This window comes from Leopardus geoffroyi, chromosome C2 (genome assembly GCF_018350155.1).
Source record: "Leopardus geoffroyi isolate Oge1 chromosome C2, O.geoffroyi_Oge1_pat1.0, whole genome shotgun sequence".
Lineage (NCBI taxonomy): Eukaryota > Metazoa > Chordata > Mammalia > Carnivora > Felidae > Leopardus > Leopardus geoffroyi.
The window spans coordinates 86,450,381-86,462,436 of NC_059333.1; the positions used below are offsets into that span (position 1 = coordinate 86,450,381).

General features: G+C 35.6%; 1 non-coding gene across 1 annotated transcript; it reads left to right on the plus strand.

Annotated features, from left to right (window-relative positions):
- Window positions 1–1,376: 1,376 nt before the first annotated feature.
- LOC123576270 lies at window positions 1,377–1,480 on the plus strand. The gene has a single exon (XR_006701283.1). It is a non-coding gene; the product is annotated as a U6 spliceosomal RNA (small nuclear RNA).
- Window positions 1,481–12,056: the final 10,576 nt, after the last annotated feature.

Sequence of the window (12,056 nt, forward strand, 5' to 3'; positions counted from 1 at the left end):
TAAATTAAGGAATAGTTCTCTCATTCCATATATTTCCCTGTGCTTTTTAAAAAAATTTTTTTAACGTTTTATTTATTTTTGAGACAGAGACAGACAAAGCATGAACAGGGGAGGGTCAGCGAGAGGGAGACACAGAATCTGAAACAGGCTCCAGGCTCTGAGCTGTCAGCACAGAGCCCGACGCAGGGCTTGAACTCACAGACTGTGAGATCATGACCTGAGCCGGAGTCGGCCGCTTAACCGACTGAGCCACCCAGGCACCCCTTCCCTGTGCTTCTTAAGATCACCTCCTTCTGTGACCTCCAACTCCTGGCAGACATTGCTCTACTTTCTGTTTCTATAGTTTAGTCACTTTTCACATATATTGTCTCAGTTAATATTACCTAAACTCTGAGATAACAATAGTATTCTTGTGGAAGAGACAGAATTGACTATCTTTCTTTGCTCATTTCAATATTTTTATTTATTTATTTTATTTGCCATAAGTGATATTCAGTATCTTTTAGCTTTCTCATCAACATAGAGCCTTATAACAAAGTGTCTGGAAAAAAACAAAAACCAAAACCAACAGCTGCTATCAAGTCAAGTGATGAGTTTCATGCTTTCCCTCCCTCTAATTAAAATTTCTTTTCTTTATTTTTCCTTTATTCCTTTATTTCTTTCAAGGGGAGAGAATTTTCTTCTGATATCATATTCTTCCTTCTCAAAATGTGAAGTTTTATTATTCAATTTCTGTAACCTAAAACCATTAACTGTTTACCTATCTCTGACCCATTGAACTTCAACCATGAATGGGAAACAAGAAGCAGTCAAACATGAATTTTATGATAATATTTTCAAGCTCATGCCAGACTCCCCTCAAAGACATCTTCTGTCTGGAAGAATTGACTAGGGATTCATTCATGCAAATGAGTTCAGGACTGTATTTATCTTGATTTGTCCAAGTTGGTTTTTTGAAAGCTAAAGTCCTGACCTTTTATCTCTCATTGTGAACAGCCACAATAAGATGGGAACAAAGAGAACACGGAATTTCCCAAAGTTAGAAGGCTCCTTTGATTGCCTTGCTGTGACTGGAGCTCAGCCATGTGTGGCTCCAAGCTTTAAATACTCAGGTTTCTGTGTGGGAACAGGGGTGTCTGTCTGGCTCAGTTGATAGAGCATGCAACTCTTGATCCTGGGGTCATGAGTTCAAGCCCCACGTTGAGTGCACAGCCTACTTAAAAAAAAAAAAAAGATTCTCTGTGAGAACAGTGGTGGTATGTGCCTGTGAGTTTAGCAGTCACATTAAACCAGCATCACAGATTTAGAAGAAGCTTCTTAACAATCTGTATAGCTATTTATTTATTTATTTATTTATTTACTTTTTTACTTATTAATTTTTAGAGAGAGAGAAAGCACACAAGCAGGGGGACAATACAGAGAAGATTAGCATGCCCTGTGCAAGAATAGCATGCAAATTTATGAAGTATTCCATGTCTTTAGAAATGGAAAGACATTCCATGCACACGGATTGGAAGAACAAACATTATTAAAATGTCTATACTGCCCAAAGCAACATATACATTTAATTCCATCCCTATCAAAATGCCAATGGTATTTTTCACAGAACTAGAACAAATAATCCTAAAATTTGCATGGAACCACAAAAAACCCTGAATATCCAAAGCAATCTTGAAAAAGAAAAGCGAAGCTAGAGGCACCACAATTCTGGACTTCAAGTTATATTACAAAGTAGTAATCAAAACAGTATGGTGATGGCACAAAAATAAACACATAGATCAGTTGAATACAATAGAAAATCCAGAAATAAACCCATAATTATATGGTCAATTAATCTTTGACAAAGAAGGCAAGAATATGCAAAGGGAAAAAGACAGTGTCTTCAGCAAATGGTACTGGGAAAAATAGACAGCAATATACAAAAGAAGAAAACTGGACCACTTTCTTACACCACACATAAAAATACATTCAAAATGTATTAAAGGCCTAAATGTGAGACCTGAAATCTTAAAAATCCTAGAAGCAAGCACAGGCAGTAATTTCTCTGACATTTGCTGTAGCAACTTCTTTCTACATAGGTCCTTGAGGCAAGAGAAACAAAAGCAAAGACACACTATTGGGACTACATCAAAACAAAAAGCTTCTGCTCATTGAAGGAAACAATCAACAAAACTAAATGGCAATCTACAGAATGGGAGAAGATATCTGCAAATGACATATCCAATAAAGTGCTAGCACCCAAAACATATAAAGAACTTAATTCAACACCCAAAAAACAAATAATCCAATTACAAAATGGGCAGAAGACATGAACAAATATTACTCCAAAGCAGACAGACAGATGGCCAACAGATACATGAAAAGATGCTCAACATCACTCTTCTTCAGGGAAATGCAAATCAAAACTGCAATGAAATATCACTTCACACCTGTCAGAATGGCTAAAATTAACACAAGAAACAACAGGTGTTGGCAAGGATGTGGAGAAAAAGGAACGCTCTTGCAATGTTGGTGGGAATTTAAACTGGTGCAGCCAGTATGGAGGAAAACAGTATGGAGGTTCCTCAAAAGTTAAAAATAGAACTACCTTATGGTCCAGCAATGGCACTACTGGGTATTTACCCAAAACTGCCAAAACACTAATTCAAAGCAATGCATGCACCTCTATGCTCATAGCAGCATTATTTGCAATAGCCAAGAAGATATGGAAGCAGCCCAAGTGTCCATCGATTGATGCATGCATAAAAAAGAGGTGGTATATATAATACAATGGAATAGTAGTCATCAGAAAGAATGTAATCTTGCCATTTTGCAATGACATGGATGGAGCTAGAGAACATAATGCTAAAGGAAATAAGTCAGTCAGAGAAAGGCAAATACCATAAGATTTCATTTATACGTGGAATTTAAGAAACAAAACAAATGAGCAAAAGGGGAAAAAAAGAGAGAGAGACAGAGAGGCAAATCAAGAAACAGACTCGTAACTATAGAAAACTGATGGTTACCAGAAGAGAGGTAGGCGGGAGGAATGAGTGAAATAGGTGATGGAGATTAAGGAGTGCACTTGTCTTGATGAGCACCAGGTGATTAAAATAAACACTTAAGGGGTGCCTGGGTGGCTCAGTTAGTTGAACATTTGACTCTTGATTTTGGCTCAGGTCATGATTCCACACTGACAGCACAGAGCCTGCTTGGGATTCTCTCTCTCTCTTTCTCTTTCTGCCTCTCCCCCACTCACAATGCTTGCTCTCTCTCTCTCTTTCCCTCTCTCTCAAAATAAATAAATAAACTTAAAAAAAAAAAGCTTGAAAAAAACCCAAACAAAAAAGTAATTAATGGCTGGAAAGTCCCCAAATTTAGTGAAACATATACTTATATATTCAAGAAGCTTGGTGAATCATAAACAGGATAAATTCAGAGAAATCCACACCCAGGTGCATGAAATTCAAGCTGTTAAAAACTGAAGACAAAAAGTCCTGTACGGAGCTAGAGAAAAATGAAGCATTAAATATGAAGGAAAAGTGAGTTGAATAAATGAGAATTTCTCATTGAAAATGCCAGGCCAGAAGGAGGGAATTGCCACAAGATTTTTAAAGTGCTGAAAGATATGAAGCCAGGGGCTCCTTGGTGGCTCAGTTGGTTTTGTGTAGGACTCTTGATTTTGGCTCAGGTTATGATCTCATGGTTCGTGGGATTGAGCCCTGTGTCAGGCTGTGTGCTGACAGCATGGAGCCAGATTGTGATTCTCTCTCTCCCTCTCTCTCTCTGCCCATCCTCCACTCATGCTCTCTCTCTCTCAAAATAAATAAATAAACTTAAAAAAAGAAAAGAATCCGGAGTTCTATATCCAGTAAAAATTTCTTTCAGTTAATAAAGGTGAAATAAAGACATTCTTGATATGGGAAAACTAAAGGAATTCATCACTAGCAAACTGCTCTAAAAGAAACAATGGATGAATTCTTCAGATGGAAAAGAAATAACACCAGAGAGGAGCCTGAAACTGGAATGGTAAAAATGTGGGCAAATATAATAGACTATTCTCCTTAAGTTCTTTAAACAATATATGGCAGTTAAAAGCAAAAGTTGTAACATTGTCTAATGAGGTTTTCAATATATGTAGATTTATTATATATACGCCAACTGCAACATAAAGAGGGAGCACTAAAAGGATCTATATCTTGATCGGGTTTCTACATTCCACTTGAAGTGGTAAAATATTAATTTTAAGTAGATTGTGAAAACTTAACTATGTATATTATACTCCTTGGAGAAGCCAATAAAAAAATTATGCAAAGATACATAATTTAAAAACATAATAGGTACATTAAAATGGAGTACAGGGATTCCTGAGTGGCTCAGTTATTTAAGCATCTGACTCTTGGTTTCGGCTCAAGTCATGATCTCATGGTTTGTGTGTTGGAGCCCTGCATTGGGCTCTGTGTTGCCAGTGTGGAGCCTTCTTGATATTCTCTCTTCCCCCACTTTGTCCCCCTCCTGCTCTCTCTCTCCCTTTCAAAATAAATAAATAAACTTAAAAAAATGGAGTACCAAAATTTCAAATAATCTAAAAGAGTGTAGGAAATGGAAACATAGGAACAAAATACAAGAAGAAACCAAATGCAAATACTAAAATGATAGACCATAACTTCAGTAAATGTAAATGATCTAAACACACTAATTAAAAAAGAGAAATTTCCAGAATGGATAAAAAACACCATGTGCTCCTACAAGAAATTTACTTTAAATTTAACAATATAGTAGATTAAAACCAAAAGGATAGAAAAAATATACAGTACAGACACTAATCAAAAGAAAGCTGAGTGACTAGATTAATATCAGACATAGTAGACTTCAGAACAAGGAAAATAACCGGGAATAATGATGGACATTACATAATGATAAAAGGGTTAGTTTATTAAGAAGTCATAATAATCCTAAATGTGTATGCACCTAGCAACAAAGCTCCAAAATATATTAAGAAAAAAGTGATAGAACTAGACAAATAAAAATTATAGTTGGGAGTCTTAAAACTCCTTCATCAGTAATTGGTAGAACAAGTAAAGAGCAAATTAACAAAGATATAGGACTGGAAAACACAATCGACCAACTAGATCTAATTAATATTCATAGAAAATTCTACCCAATAACAGTAGAATATATTTTTCCTTCAATGAAGTAAGAACATTCACTAAAATAGGCAATATTCTGGGTCATAGAACAAAACTTAGAAAATTATGATTAATTGAAATCATACAAGGTATGTTCTCTGAATATAATGGAATCAAACTAAAAGAAACCTGGCAATCCTGAGTATTAACCAGTAGTGATAGAGTTTAGTAGATTAAGAGCTTGAATTCTGGTTTCAAAGAAGCAGATGTGAATTATGACTCTGTTACTTACATGTTTTGGAAACTTGGACAATTTACCTAATTTGCTGCTTTCTTTTCTTTTAAAATTTTCTAATTTATAAAATAAGCTTAATAATGATCTCTACCTTACAATACTTTCAAGAATAAATCAATAATTCATTTATACAAAGTGCATAAGACAGTTTCATCACCTGTTTGTGTTCAATAAGCCTAGGTTCCTATTATGAGGAAAGAGCCGTTGTTAGAGGCAAAGTACTGATAACAAAAGGTGATAGTAGCTATTGATTTTAAAATAAAATATGTGAAGGACTTCTTGCCATTAACCCAGCATAACATATTTTAACATTTTACTTGAATATCACCCATTTGTCATTGTGGAAATGTTTTTATTATAAGTAACACTGGGGATCGATTCACATTTCAGAGACCAAACTTTACCCAGCACTGGTAGACTGTATTTTCTAAGATTGAGTCACATAGCAACCCTCTTGACCACCTCCTCTTGACTGGTTGATTTTGTTGATGAAAATGTGAACCAGGATTGGGAGAGAGGATTCATTCATTTCAGATATTATTATTCAGCACCTACTTTGTAACAAGCAGTATGTTAGCTAATGGGTAAATAGCACCAGAACTGATGGTCTAAAGTGGAAGCCAATACAACAAATTATAATTAAGTAAGGATTGGATGATATAACTGTTGATAGACAAAGAACACCTTGAGTTCAGTTTCCCTTTGCAGTTGCTTTTCCATTATTCATTCTGGTTAAGTGCTTAGGGTAGAAAATAGTATATCAAAATATTTCCCTGGGCTGGTGGATGACAGGCAGGGTGGGGAAGGGAAACACCCTTCAGATGTGTCCCAGTATATTCATAATGGTGTCATAGACCCAAAGAAGATTAGAACACACTGTTGTAAGCTCATCAACCAGATCATCTTTCAAATTCAGAGATGCCAAAAGATTTCAAGATTCCAAAATTAGGATCGCCTTGGTTTCTTCAAGTGAATATGTTTACCAGCATTGCCAATATGATTTTATGAGTTATTCATCAAAAGCTGACCTGAGGGAAGGACTCTGCTCATGCAAAGTAGAAAAGAATTTTATTGTAAAGAAAATTACTTTCTATAACTAAAGTCTCTAATGGCATAACATTGTGGTTTCCAATAATGTACAGGAAACAGGTGTCTAATGAAGCCAGAAGAGACAGAGATAGAACTCAACATATGAAATGGGGGTTAAATCAAATCTCATGATCAGCATATGTAAATTGATTTCTCAGGTTATGAAAAGCATAAGGAGGTAGAGTGAAAAAGGAATTTTAATGACTGAAATAACTGACTTGTTGACCATACTAGGGAGAAGCATGACTCTTTAGTTTTTGATCCTTCTGTATATGGTTATAAAAAGAGCAGGGAGTTAAAATTAGCATGAGCATTATTATTAGCTATTTTGTTAGGCTTAGCATCTTGCTGAATAGGATCATTCAATGTATTAAGCTTGAATCAGTTTCACAGAAACCTTTTTGTTTTTTAAAGTTTATTTATTTATTTTGAGAGAGAGAGGGAGAGCATGAACAGAGGAGAGGGAGGGAGAGAAAGAGAGAGAATCCCAAGCAGGCCCTGCATGGTCAGCACAGAGCCTGATGTGGGACTCGAACCCATGAACCGTGAGATCACGACCTAAGCTGAAACCGAGAGTTGGATGCTTAACCAACTTAGCCACCCAGGTGCACCTCACGGAAACTTTCAACATGCAAGATAAACTCCTATTTTTATGGTAGATCTCCAAAGCTCTAAGAACAGTGGCCCAACCTATTAAGGAGAACAACGCCGTCTTGCTGGGTTGGCATTGCCTCATGGATTGCATATAATTGAATAACATACTGAACATATAATTGAGAAACATACTGCACATGTCTTTGTGGACTTAGAAATGTTGGATAATCTTAAAAAATAGAAGATTCCCGAAAGAGAATATTAGTATAAAGTTTTATAAAGTATGCACAGGTACATTTATTCCACCTTGACAAGAACTAGTAGTAAGAGAGGTTATTTATTTTTTTATGGATAATCAATCTGAAGCTCAGAGAGTTTAAGTGACTTACCAAAGTTCAAATTATTGGGAAGTGCTAAACTAATACGGATATGTAAATAATCTCTATGGAAATATAGTTCAAAAAGGCACACATTTACAACAACTTTCAGAGATACCACTGTTGCATAAATACCAAATAATTTTATGTTGAGATCTTGTTTTTGGCTTGGTAAATGTAAACAAATGATTAAATTATTAATTACCATCAATAAATGACGTATTAAGCTTTCATTTGTGTTTTGCTTACATAAATAATACGAACTGATAGTAGAATAATTTTAAAAGAGAAATAAACCAAAAGAATATTATCCATCCCTCAAATTTTTGGCCAGAGAAATCACTGATAAATTTTAATGTGTATCTTTCTTTTTTTTCAAAGATTTTATTTCTAAGTAATCTCTACACCCAACATGGGGCTCGAACTTACAACCCTAGATCAAGGGTTGTGTGCTCCACCAACTGAGCCAGCCAGGCACCTCTAAGGTGTATCTTTCTAGTGTTTCATATAAGTGTGTGTGTACACACTAAAATATATGTAAATATAATAAAACATAACCTGCAGACATATATATGCACACTTAAAATATGTATGTATTTTTTGGGGTGTGTGGGTTGCTCAGTCAGCTAGTCATCTGACTCTTGGTTTCTGCTAAGGTCATGATCTCATCTTTATGAGACTGAGTGTCTCACAGGGCTCTGAGCTGGGCATGAAGCCCGTGTAAGATTCTCCCTCCCCCTCTGCCCCTCCTCCACTCTTGTGCGCATGCTTGTGTGTGCTCTCTTTCAAATAAATTAATTATCAATAAAAATAGGTATGTATTTTTAATTTCTACACCATATACATGTATATATATACACCTGTAAAATAAAATAAGACTATTCTATATATTCTACCTAAGTACTCATTTTTGAACTTGTCATGGACATCTTTTCATTCACTAAATATACTTTTATAACATTTTTTATGGCAACAATTGTTGAACATTTTAGATTGCTATTATGAATAGTACTGTGATGAACATCCTTGTAGTTTTAATTTTGCCTGCATTCTCAATTATTTCCTTAAGGCAAATCTCTAAGCTTGAATTTTGATGCTTGTTGACATATTGTCCTTCAGGAAGTCATACTTCCATCAGCAGTGTGTATGAGACTGCTTGTTTCCTTACACACACGCTAATATAGAATATTTTCAGGTTAGCAATTGGCATTTGTTAACATCCCTACGTGCCCATAGTTCTGTCCTCTTGAGGATCTTGTGTTCTAAGTGACTGATCCTGAGATACATGTGCATAGGGGAGTGACAGGCAGACCAGCTGGGTTTCGAGGTTTAACAAGATAATCCATGTTCAGCATGTGGCAGAGTATCTATATGTAGTAAATGCTAAGTATATGGTAGCTATTTATTACTGTTGTTATTTTAACTTGGAATCTTCCCCTTCATCTCCATCAGGAAAAGTCTTATTCTTTCAGCACCCAAATAAAATATAATATTTTAGTCATCTTTCTTGATTTCCCCAAGGATGATTTAGACCCTTTCTCTTTGCGCTCAGCGCACTTTGTATATATTTCTGTTGTAGGTCATATCACATTGTAACATAATTATTCTTTTATCTCTTTGACTCTCTCAGTACATTGTGAATGCCTGTGAATAAGGGCCGTGTCTTATCTCTTCCCACAGCACTGAGCACAGGCTCTGACATATGGTAGCAATGCAATAAATGTTTGTTACATGAGTAAATGGTTGGAAAGCAAAAGAATAAAGATTTTGCTCTTTAGATGGGTGACTTGTGCCTTCCTTATGACTCTGCATCATAGGACTTAAGTTTGGAAGAAAGTGGGTAAGGACTATGCTCCTAGTTCCCTTGGAAGTTGGCAATAGAATTAAGAAAATATGAAGCAGCTATGGGGAAAACTATGGCTGAGGGTGTCATTGGAAGTTTCATCACAATACCAGTGGTGTGTGGATTTGAGTTACTAACAGCTCCTTCTTTTCATCCTGTTTAGTAAGAGTATGCCATTGAAGAGGAGAAACCTGCCAATTTCTTTAAAGGAAGGAAAGCTAGCAGATTCTCATGGGGGTGTCTACCGAGAGTACATCCCTCATCCCTAATCCACTTGGATGGGCCATTTTACCACTGTTATTCCACCTCCTCCAGGACATAATTGAGCCAGAGTAGATACCTGATTCAAGAGAAACTAATCCATTGATATACAACTCAGCGTTTGTCCCTTGGGAATTTGGAATTTGGACTCACAGGTGCTGGCACTAATTAATTCCTGCTAGACCTGAGAGAACATGTAGGGACACTCAGTGTGGCAGACTTGGCTTTGTGTACCAAGTAGCCAAATAAGCACTTCTGCAGAGCAAGAATGACATAAATGTGCACAGTGAAAGAAAAGCATGCAATCCCATACAGTGAAAGAGGTTGAGGAAGAGAAAGAAAAGAAAGGGAAAAAGAAAGAGAAAGAGAAAAAGAGTTAGCTGCCCGCACTGTCTGGTTCTGGCTCTGGTTCTGTGTGGGGCTTCACCGGGTTCTGTAAGTCCCAGAAGATATCCTTAGATTAATTTAGAACATTTTCCATATACTCTTGTTATCTGAGTGGTGTTTGTTACTTTTAATCCAAGGAATTTTCAGCAAGGCAATAAGTTGTTGGTTTTACATAATGCTTGATGCAAAAGTTAGGCTTAAGGACATTTAGCCAAGGTGTCAAGCTGGGGTCTCAAAAAGACTTTCTGTCTTGATTGTGATCCAAATGGGTCTTGGAATGTACCCTGGGCCCACACTGATCCTAATGTATCCCAGAGAATCTCAGAATTTATGGGCCAGCCTTGCATTTGAGCACATCGGTGGAACAAAGAATTAAGGACCTTTGGATTAGAAGCAGCCTGCTGACATAGGGCAGAAGATGCAAGGTTTGCTAACTTCCTGGACAAAAATTAAAAATACACCTGTTGGGTGACTTATTCAAACTTTTGAGACTGAAAGGGCACTATTAATAGTTACACCAGAACAACAGTTATGAAGTGGATCTGTCTTCAGAAAATACAGCACTATTATCACCACATCTTTGGGAAATTTGCAGTGATTTACATATATATTTAGTTAGCAAAAGTTTTAAGAACCACTATTTATTTTTATTTGGGAATAACTCATTTATTCTTATTGTTTAAAAAAATCTTTTTTATCATAGACAAAAATTATAAAATGTAGACAAGCAGAGAGAATGCAGTAAAAAACCCTGTCACTTCTTAGGGATAATGACTATTAATATTTTGGCATATATCTTTCTAGATTTGTCTAATTATGCATATGATATATTAAAATAAAAATTAGATCATATTTTACATATTCTTGTATAAATTGCTTTTTAAAAAATTGCTTTTTAATGTCCTTACATATCAATATCATTTTTAATGGTTATTTCCTGATTTATTTCTGATGTACCATAATTTGTTTAACAACTCTTTATTCTTGGCTGTTTAGTCTTTCTCCATTCTTCTTAATTGTGCTTTAAAAGGCCTCTTTTCTCCTGCAATATTTTTTCTTATAAAGTAAATGCAGGAAAGTGGAGGTGATTTGCACAGAGGATCATGCCTCAAAGATCTTTCAGGTTAGACTGTACACATGAGTCTATTAAAGCATTTTAAGTGGTCATCAATTCAAATGTCAGGTTTCAATTTTTTTTTTTTTTCTTTCCTGGAAGACAAAGGGAAGCATTTGGAAGCAGGACCTGGGCACCCCCTTGTGTCACCTGGGTGGAATGTCCTGCCAACATTCAACATCCCTCTGCAGAAGAACAGATCTTCCCAATGCTGAGGAAGAAGCAGATTTTACAAAAAACACTGTGATAGAAATCATATAAAGACGGTGTAATTTGTCCTTATATGCTTAGAGATTTTTCTTACCATGAAGTGGATCTGGCTTTTGAGTGTCATTAGATATAATTCTCTTTTTATCGTGGTTAACCTTTGGTACAAAATTATTTTGCATGATTGAAAAAAAAATTTAAACATACTCACTGTAGAAAATGTAGAAAGTTGTTGAAAAATAATTGTATTACCGTGACTTGGAAATAACAACTATTAACATTTTGATGTATTTTCTTCCAATATTTTTTCTGTATTTATACATATATAATTTTTTTTAAAGTAGGTTCCACGCTGCATGTGACCCTGAGCTCAAGACCTGAGCTGAGATCAAGAGTCAGACACTGAACTGAATGAGCCACCTAGGTGCTCCTACATATATAAATTATGTAACAGATAGTATAATAAAGGTTTTATAGCATTATTAAGTATTATAGTATTATAAGGACTTTCTTCTTACCTTTTTAAAACTTGACCTTAAATTGTTATTATTGGAAAGTCAGGTTCTGTATCTTTCATGTTCACTGCTGAATCTCCAGTGCCTAGGAAGATAGATGGCACATTAGTAAAAACTTGATAAATATTTATTTGATTACTGAATCTTAGTATATGTTGTAATTTTCTTAACCATTCCTTTCTTGCACATCATTTCCTGTTTTTTTCACTATTGTAAATCACATGATGATGAACTTCTTTATGCATTAGCTTTATCTACCTTCATGA